Source organism: Oncorhynchus gorbuscha, unplaced genomic scaffold (assembly GCF_021184085.1).
Source record: "Oncorhynchus gorbuscha isolate QuinsamMale2020 ecotype Even-year unplaced genomic scaffold, OgorEven_v1.0 Un_scaffold_2674, whole genome shotgun sequence".
Lineage (NCBI taxonomy): Eukaryota > Metazoa > Chordata > Actinopteri > Salmoniformes > Salmonidae > Oncorhynchus > Oncorhynchus gorbuscha.
Window position 1 is genome coordinate 41,993 of NW_025747118.1, and position 10,508 is coordinate 52,500.

Consider the following 10,508-nt stretch of genomic DNA (forward strand, 5'->3'; position numbering starts at 1 on the left):
CATACACCAATGAGGATATGTGTTTAGCTATAGCTTCCTGTGCCAACCGGAAGTGCCATCATTGGTGTCAAAGGGGCTGTTTCGAAGGGTTAAAAAGGTCAGATCTTTTCAAAACTTCATGTGTGATTAGGCAACCCCCATGAACTGTAAGTCAGTCATTTCTCCCAACAGATGTCAAAGAAAAGCTCTCTCACACACACACAGCAAGGATAGAGTGAAAAAGTGCAGTGCCTAAAGATACAGAGAGCAGGCAATGACATTACCATAATCTCTAGGCCGTGCCGAGTTCAACGAGATATCCCGCTTGACCGTAGCTCGCTCAGTCTAAGCGCAGCGACCATTAGAATAGTAGGCCCAAAATGAAGCCTGCCCTACAACGTCATTTGCTTTTGGGTGACAGTGAGAGAACCGTTAGGGTGAGAAGCACAATTTGACCTCAGGTACGTTCCTAAGGTCCTCCCGATCCGTGCAAGCCTAACCTTGACCGTGTGGCATTAACCCTTAATAGTTAAAAGAAGGTGTTTACTTCAAAGAGTTGCATTGACTTCTCTCCCCATAGGAATACATTGCCTGCACCCCTAAATTCAACCTGAAGTCTATATGGGTTATGAATGCCGTATGAACCTGTCTTTGGTAACAGTCCATCAGGCCACTATGAGGTCTACCTGTGTTGATTCTAAGCTTCCTGGACCAACCGGAAGTGGTTAAAATCACCCTAAGAGTGTATATCCATACCCTGCCTACAGTTTGATAGAAATAGTGCATTCAACCCTGTGTAAATCAGTCAGTTCTTAGCGTAAAGACGTAAAACTCAGGATTCCGTAAAAGCATACCCCAATGAGGATATGTGTTAACTTATAGCTTCCTGTGCCATAATTGGTGTCTCAGGGGCTGTTTCGAAGGGTTAAAAAAGTCAGATCTTTCCAAAACTTCATATGTGTGATTAGGCAACCCCCCTGAACTGTAAATCAGTCATTTTTCCCATAAAATGTCAAAGGAAAACTAAATCACACACACACACAGCTTGGAAGGAGGGACCCATTGGGGTGCGGAGAGACATACACTTGCCTGCATTAGTTAATCTTGTTGGAACTTTTAAAGAACCGTCAGACCTAGAGTTACGAAACTTTAGAAACCTGTTCTAGACCTCAGGTGGATAGTGTGTGGTGAGTTAAGTGGCTCTAGAAGCTTCTCAGACCGAGAAACAGCCTCGTACATTTGCAATGACTTCAATTCATTTTGATCATTACGAAAATGACGACATTTAGAAAAGTCTCAGAGACACAAAACTCGGTGCATTGAAACCGGCTCGGCCCATAGAGACGGACCCCAACATTTCTGTCCGATAGCTCATTCAAGGACCCCATAGCAAGGCATGGAAAAAAGTGTATTTTCAGCACCAATTAGGGTTTTACTCGGGCACCGAAGGCCCTATCGAGCCGAAACTTGGGATTCGGGGTCGGCTCAGCTAGGCCTACACATAACATCAGAAATGGACCCACAGCTAGAACGTAACTACGTGTTTTATGTCTTTTTATTGGTTTGAACCGAAGGCGTTGTGAATTTTGGGCCAGCTCTGAAGTATGTGATAGTTGGCTACTAAACGAGTTGGAAAAAGTGGGTTTGGTGTCAGTTTGTATTAGTTTGGTGTCAGAATGATATCTAATTGACTGATGGACGGTGACTTGCTGGTGACTCTTGTCCATTTGCAATATGTTTAAACAGTGAGTTACCATCACCAAAGTGACAGTCTGAAATCAACCCTAACGAGCAATGGAGAGGAACCAGAATCACTGCCCGGCCATCCCGAGTTCATCGGGCCAGTCAATTTCGCACTCTTGCAGGATTTTTATAGCATGACAAATTCGTGATGGTAAATGCCCATTGAACCATATTGCAAATGCACGTGCATTTGCAATATGATTCTATAATGAAAAAACATCACCAAATGGACATGATGAAATCAACACAACGAGTGATGGAAAGGAACAACTATCACTGCCCGGCCACCCCGAGTTCATCGGGCCAGTCAATTTTGCATTTCTAAAGGGGTCCTCCTCCTAACAGACATCAACACACCTGTTAATATGGTCCTCCTCCTAACAGACATCAACACACCTGTTAATATCAACAACAGTAACAGACATCAACACACCTGTTAATATGGTCCTCCTCCTAACAGACATCAACACACCTGTTAATATGGTCCTCCTCCTAACAGACATCAACACACCTGTTAATATGGTCCTCCTCCTAACAGACATCAACACACCTGTTAATATGGTCCTCCTCCTAACAGACATCAACACACCTGTTAATATGGTCCTCCTCCTAACAGACATCAACACACCTGTTAATATGGTCCTCCTCCTAACAGACATCAACACACCTGTTAATATGGTCCTCCTCCTAACAGACATCAACACACCTGTTAATATGGTCCTCCTCCTAACAGACATCAACACACCTGTTAATATGGTCCTCCTCCTAGCAGACATCAACACACCTGTTAATATGGTCCTCCTCCTAACAGACATCAACACACCTGTTAATATGGTCCTCCTCCTAACAGACATCAACACACCTGTTAATATGGTCCTCCTCCTAACAGACATCAACACACCTGTTAATATGGTCCTCCTCCTAACAGACATCAACACACCTGTTAATATGGTCCTCCTCCTAACAGACATCAACACACCTGTTAATATGGTCAGACTCAACACACCTCCCTAACAGACATCAACACACCTGTTAATATGGTCCTCCTCCTAACAGACATCAACACACCTGTTAATATGGTCCTCCTCCTAACAGACATCAACACACCTGTTAATATCAACAACAGTAACAGACATCAACACACCTGTTGAATACGTTGATGTGATTGGCTGAGGTGAGAGGGGGGAAGTATGAATGACCTCCTCCTAACAGACATCAACACACCTGATGTGATTGGCTGAGGTGGGAGGGGGAAGACATGAACACACCTGATGGTTCCTCTAACAGACATCAACCTATTATAATAAATGCTGCGTTGATGATGGACAGACCATGAGAGAAGTTTTAATACTGCCAATCATTATACATTTATAGAATGGTCTGTCTGTCTGTCTGTCTGTCTGTCTGTCTGTCTGTCTGTCTGTCTGTCTGTCTGTCTGTCTGTCTGTCTGTCTGTCTGTCTGTCTATTATAGTAAATGATGCAGTCTGTCTGTCTGTCTGTCTGTCTGTCTAATACTGTCATTATCTTTCTGAATGGTGTCTGTCTGTGTGTGTGTGTGTGTGTGTGTGTGTGTGTGTGTGTGTGTGTGTGTGTGTGTGTGTGTGTGTGTGTGTGTGTGTGTGTGTGTGTGTGTGTGTGTGTGTGTGTGTGTGTGTGTGTGTGTGTGTGTTTGCTTTAGCCATGCCAGGTGAGCAGGGTTTGTTATTTTTGGGATGTTTCTATTGGTTACCTGATCCCAGGCAAGCTCATTCAAGAACAGCTTTCTGAAATGAGCTCCAATAGTATTTGGACCCAGATCTGCAGGCTCTGCCGGAGAGGAGGGTTTATTTCGTAGTGCCTTCTGAATTCCTGGGAAATTGGAGTTGGAAGAGAATTTATTGAACTTCCTCCTGTTATCCAGCTGGCCCATAACTTCCTCCAATTATCCAGCTGGCCCTTAAGGCATAACTTCCTCCAGTCATCCAGCTGGCCCTTAAATCATAACTTCCTCCAGTCATCCAGCTGGCCCTTAAAGCATAACTTCCTCCAGTCATCCAGCTGGCCCTTAAAGCATAACCTCTTCCAATCATCCAGCTAGCCCATAACTTCTTCCAGTCATCCAGCTGGCCCATAACTTCCTCCTGTTATCCAGCTGGCCCTTAAAGTGACTGACTTATTTTTTAGTTAAATTTTTTAGTTAACTTTGTTATTTTCCAAAATTATATTTGAAAAAAATATTCAGAGATGTAAAACTATTAGTTTTTTTCTGTCTAGGTGGTTTGTCACAAAACCTACTCCAATTTCTTTGTGAGTGTCTCCTGCCCTCTGGTGTCGAGGAAGTGAATAACATGTTTAGTCCTCAGTCATTAACTCATCTCAGAAACCCCAGACCTAGGAAAAGACAGTCAGGCAGACAGACAAAAACACAGACAGTAAGGCAGACAGACAAAAACACAGACAGTAAGGCAGACAGACAAAAAAACAGACAGTCAGGCAGACATAAAAAACTGACAAAACACAGACAGTCAGGCAGACAGACAAAACTACAGACAGTAAGGCAGACAGACAGGCAGACAGAAAAGACAGACAAAAAGGCAGACAGAACAGACAGACAAAAGGGCAGACAGTCAGGCAAAAAGGCAGACACAAGACAGACATTACAGACAGACAGACATTACAGACAGACAGACTGACAGACTTCCCAGTCTCAAAGGGAAATGGGAAAGTGTAAATACCTAGTCGGTTGTACAACTGAAATGTATCTTCTGCATTTAGGGGTGGGGGTGGGGGGGGAGGGGGGCTGCCTTAATTGACATCCACGTGTGTCAGAACATTGTTAATTTGGGAGGTCTAGGGAGAGTTTTTGACCTTGTCAGCTCGGGGATTTGATCCAGGAACCTTTCGGTTACTGTCCCAACGGGCAACAGGGAGATAAGTCGTTCATTGGTATGTATCATCAGGCCCAGTAAGCCTCCAATCATTAGAAACATTTGATTTGAACTGTTTGTGGTGTAATCCCAATGCTGTGTTGTGTTTCTTAATGCTGAAAGAGGAAGACAGTGTCCTACCATGTTGACACGTTCAACCAAATGTTTCTTCATTAAACAGAGTAGTGCACCATAACTAGTCCTTCCCATTTCCCTTAGAGACTGGGAAGTCTGTCTGTCTGTCTGTCTGTCTGTCTGTCTGTCTGTCTGTCTGTCTGTCTGTCTGTCTGTCTGTCTGTCTGTCTGTCTGTCTGTCTGTCTGTCTGTCTGTCTGTCTGTCTGTCTGTCTGTCTGTCTGTCTGTCTGTCCTGTCTTCTTTTTAGTCTGTTTTTCTGTCTGCCTGACTGTCTGTTTTTTTCTGTCTGCCTGACTGTCTGTGTTTTTGTCTGTCTGCCTGACTGTCTGCCTTTTTGTCTGTCTGTCTGTCTGTCTGCCTGACTGTCTGTGTTTTTGTCTGTCTGTCTTTTAATAACTGTTTAATCCCATACATTAATTGTTCTGCTGACTTAAAAAGCCCGATTCAAATTACAAAAAGTTTTAATCCAACATGTATTTAATGTGTTTCTCAATGGACGTGATAGACTTGACCAAAGGGAGAGAAAGTCATGACTGTAGGCTGATGAGTTGTAATTACCTAAGACCTCTTTACCGTCCCAGCACAATACTGCCATCTGGTGGGTGTGTGTGTGCGTGTGTTGATTGGTGTGTCTCTCATTCCAGCGTCTCATCTTCTACCTCTTTTTATTGGTCAGCCCTGATAATGGTTCCACAGTACTAACCAATCAGAATGCCCTCCCATTGGACTGGAGACCAGAGTACTAACCAATCAGGTCAGGTTGGATGGGAAGCGTCGCTGCACAGCTATTTTCAGGTCTCTCCAGAGATGTTCGATGGGTTCAATATATGGATCTGTGCCATTGACTTTGAACTGGACTGTGTTTACAGCATGAGCAGTCGTGAGTGGATGCACTTGTTCTGAGGTTAAAGCAAGAGCTGCATTTATCCACGTGTGCACATGTTGTTCATATCCTTTGCCCATTAGTGAGTTATTAGCCCAGTTAAAGATGATTTGTAGTCAGCAATAGGGGAGGGATCGCTTCCTACAAGAGCACAAAACGTGTACATTTCTAGACATCTTTGAACTTTGAAAAGTGAGTCAGATAAAGATATATATATTTTCGCTTAAAGGGGGAGTGTTGTATTTTGAGACAGGCTTGAATAAGCTCAGTAGCCAATAGGCAGTGGGTAGCATAATTGTTCTGATTCTCTAATACTGGGAAGGGAAGAATAATGGATTTTATTTTGTTAAAGTGGTTCTAACAACACAACAACATGTTCAGACACCTCCATGTCTGAAGGACAAGTGGATAAACAGGTTAAAGGTCAAGCCCCGCATGTTTTCGTCAATAGTCTGATGGAATGTAGGCCTGCACTGAACAACACACATTGGCTGCTCCTGTAGGCTGAATGATAGAACAGCTGTTTCCATGTTAACATGTTATGGGATGCATTTTCTACATTGTTGTTGAAGGTAGAACTACATTATGATACCCACAGTAAGTACCCACAGTAGCCTCCTTGGCCACCGGTAAAACTGTAACTTAAAGAGCGGACAGCCTCAGTGTTCACAGTAAAACTGTAACTTAAAGAGCGGACAGCCTCAGTGTTCACAGTAAAACTGTAACTTAAAGAGCGGACAGCCTCAGTGTTCACAGTAAAACTGTAACTTAAAGTGGCTACAGCCTCAGTGTTCACAGTAAAACTGTAACTTAAAGAGCGGACAGCCTCAGTGTTCACAGTAAAACTGTAACTTAAAGCAGGTACAGCCTCAGTGTTCACAGTAAAACTGTAACTTAAAGAGCGGACAGCCTCAGTGTTCACAGTAAAACTGTAACTTAAAGAGCGGACAGCCTCAGTGTTCACAGTAAAACTGTAACTTAAAGAGCGGACAGCCTCAGTGTTCACAGTAAAACTGTAACTTAAAGAGTAAAACTGGACAGCCTCAGTGTTCACAGTAAAACTGTAACTTAAAGAGCGGACAGCCTCAGTGTTCACAGTAAAACTGTAACTTAAAGAGCGGACAGCCTCAGTGTTCACAGTAAAACTGTAACTTAAAGAGTGGACAGCCTCAGTGTTCACAGTAAAACTGTAACTTAAAGAGCGGACAGCCTCAATGTTCACAGTAAAACTGTAACTTAAAGAGCGGACAGCCTCAGTGTTCACAGTAAAACTGTAACTAAAGTGGGTACAGCCTCAGTGTTCACAGTAAAACTGTAACTTAAAGAGCGGACAGCCTCAGTGTTCACAGTAAAACTGTAACTTAAAGAGCGGACAGCCTCAGTGTTCACAGTAAAACTGTAACTTAAAGAGCGGACAGCCTCAGTGTTCACAGTAAAACTGTAACTTAAAGAGCGGACAGCCTCAGTGTTCACAGTAAAACTGTAACTTAAAGAGCGGACAGCCTCAGTGTTCACAGTAAAACTGTAACTTAAAGAGCGGACAGCCTCAGTGTTCACAGTAAAACTGTAACTTAAAGAGCGGACAGCCTCAGTGTTCACAGTAAAACTGTAACTTAAAGAGCGGACAGCCTCAGTGTTCACAGTAAAACAGTAAAAAACTGTAACTGTAAAGAGCGGACAGCCTCAGTGTTCACAGTAAAACTGTAACTTAAAGAGCGGACAGCCTCAGTGTTCACAGTAAAACTGTAACTTAAAGAGCGGACAGCCTCAGTGTTCACAGTAAAACTGTAACTTAAAGTGGCTACAGCCTCAGTGTTCACAGTAAAACTGTAACTTAAAGCAGGTACAGCCTCAGTGTTCACAGTAAAACTGTAACTTAAAGAGCGGACAGCCTCAGTGTTCACAGTAAAACTGTAACTTAAAGAGCGGACAGCCTCAGTGTTCACAGTAAAACTGTAACTTAAAGAGCGGACAGCCTCAGTGTTCACAGTAAAACTGTAACTTAAAGCAGGGACAGCCTCAGTGTTCACAGTAAAACTGCAACTGAAAGCAGGTACAGCCTCAGTGTTCACAGTAAAACTGTAACTTAAAGAGCGGACAGCCTCAGTGTTCACAGTAAAACTGTAACTTAAAGAGCGGACAGCCTCAGTGTTCACAGTAAAACTGTAACTTAAAGCAGGGACAGCCTCAGTGTTCACAGTAAAACTGTAACTTAAAGCAGGTACAGCCTCAGTGTTCACAGTAAAACTGTAACTTAAAGAGCGGACAGCCTCAGTGTTCACAGTAAAACTGTAACTTAAAGTGGGTACAGCCTCAGTGTTCACAGTAAAACTGTAACTTAAAGAGCGGACAGCCTCAGTGTTCACAGTAAAACTGTAACTTAAAGTGGGTACAGCCTCAGTGTTCACAGTAAAACTGTAACTTAAAGAGCGGACAGCCTCAGTGTTCACAGTAAAACTGTAACTTAAAGAGCGGACAGCCTCAGTGTTCACAGTAAAACTGTAACTTAAAGAGCGGACAGCCTCAGTGTTCACAGTAAAACTGTAACTTAAAGACAGCCTCAGTGTTCACAGTAAAACTGTAACAGCCTCAGTGTTCACAGTAAAACTGTAACTTAAAGTGGCTACAGCCTCAGTGTTCACAGTAAAACTGTAGGTACAGCCTCAGTGTTCAAACAGGTACAGCCTCAGTGTTCACAGTAAAACTGTAACTTAAAGAGCGGACAGCCTCAGTGTTCACAGTAAAACTGTAACTTAAAGAGCGGACAGCCTCAGTGTTCACAGTAAAACTGTAACTTAAAGCAGGGACAGCCTCAGTGTTCACAGTAAAACTGCAACTGAAAGCAGGTACAGCCTCAGTGTTCACAGTAAAACTGTAACTTAAAGAGCGGACAGCCTCAGTGTTCACAGTAAAACTGTAACTTAAAGAGCGGACAGCCTCAGTGTTCACAGTAAAACTGTAACTTAAAGCAGGGACAGCCTCAGTGTTCACAGTAAAACTGTAACTTAAAGAGCGGACAGCCTCAGTGTTCATAGTAAAACTGTAACTTAAAGTGGGTACAGCCTCAGTGTTCACAGTAAAACTGTAACTTAAAGAGCGGACAGCCTCAGTGTTCACAGTAAAACTGTAACTTAAAGAGCGGACAGCCTCAGTGTTCACAGTAAAACTGTAACTTAAAGAGCGGACAGCCTCAGTGTTCACAGTAAAACTGTAACTTAAAGAGCGGACAGCCTCAGTGTTCACAGTAAAACTGTAACTTAAAGAGCGGACAGCCTCAGTGTTCACAGTAAAACTGTAACTTAAAGCAGGTACAGCCTCAGTGTTCACAGTAAAACTGTAACTTAAAGAGCGGACAGCCTCAGTGTTCACAGTAAAACTGTAACTTAAAGCAGGGACAGCCTCAGTGTTCACAGTAAAACTGTAACTTAAAGTGGGTACAGCCTCAGTGTTCATAGTAAAACTGTAACTTAAAGAGCGGACAGCCTCAGTGTTCACAGTAAAACTGTAACTTAAAGTGGGTACAGCCTCAGTGTTCATAGTAAAACTGTAACTTAAAGCAGGGACAGCCTCAGTGTTCACAGTAAAACTGTAACTTAAAGAGCGGACAGCCTCAGTGTTCACAGTAAAACTGTAACTTAAAGCAGGGACAGCCTCAGTGTTCACAGTAAAACTGTAACTTAAAGAGCGGACAGCCTCAGTGTTCACAGTAAAACTGTAACTTAAAGCAGGGACAGCCTCAGTGTTCACAGTAAAACTGTAACTTAAAGTGGCTACAGCCTCAGTGTTCACAGTAAAACTGTAACTTAAAGCAGGTACAGCCTCAGTGTTCATAGTAAAACTGTAACTTAAAGCAGGTACAGCCTCAGTGTTCATAGTAAAACTGTAACTTAAAGAGCGGACAGCCTCAGTGTTCACAGTAAAACTGTAACTTAAAGCAGGGACAGCCTCAGTGTTCACAGTGAACGCACGCTGGAAGTTGCACAGAATTTTCACAAAGTTCAAGTTTGCGCTCAGCAGACCTGAAATTTGCACAGTGCCCCAAAAAATGTAGATGGTACATTGACTGGGATATATGAGTTCTGAATGGCTTCCCCATTAAAACAAGGCTTTATATGAGTTCTGAATGGCTTCCCCATTAAAACAAGTCTTTATATGAGTTCTGAATGGCTTCCCCATTAAAACAAGTCTTTATATGAGTTCTGAATGGCTTCCCCATTAAAACAAGTCTTTATATGAGTTCTGAATGGCTTCCCCATTAAAACAAGTCTTTATATGAGTTCTGAATGGCTTCCCCATTAAAACAAGTCCTGCCATGAGTTCTGAATGGCTTCCCCATTAAAACAAGTCTTTATATGAGTTCTGAATGGCTTCCCCATTAAAACAAGTCTTTATATGAGTTCTGAATGGCTTCCCCATTAAAACAAGTCTTTATATGAGTTCTGAATGGCTTCCCCATTAAAACAAGTCTTTATATGAGTTCTGAATGGCTTCCCCATTAAAACAAGTCTTTATATGAGTTCTGAATGGCTTCCCCATTAAAACAAGTCTTTATATGAGTTCTGAATGGCTTCCCCATTAAAACAAGTCTTTATATGAGTTCTGAATGGCTTCCCCATTAAAACAAGTCTTTATATGAGTTCTGAATGGCTTCCCCATTAAAACAAGTCTTTATATGAGTTCTGAATGGCTTCCCCATTAAAACAAGTCTTTATATGAGTTCTGAATGGCTTCCCCATTAAAACAAGTCTTTATATGAGTTCTGAATGGCTTCCCCATTAAAACAAGTCTTTATATGAGTTCTGAATGGCTTCCCCATTAAAACAAGTCTTTATATGAGTTCTGAATGGCTTCCCCATTAA

At 42.5% G+C, this 10,508-nt stretch overlaps 1 protein-coding gene across 1 annotated transcript in view; it reads right to left on the reverse strand.

Moving 5' to 3' along the window:
* Positions 1–9,961: 9,961 nt before the first annotated feature.
* The window catches only part of LOC124026259 (carbohydrate sulfotransferase 15-like), a 1,647-nt gene continuing 1,100 nt past the window's right edge, over positions 9,962–10,508 (reverse strand). Inside the window, exon 2 of the mRNA XM_046339358.1 lies at positions 9,962–10,508. This exon is cut by the window's right edge and continues 212 nt beyond it. The gene's annotated coding sequence lies outside the window, so the exon portion shown is untranslated.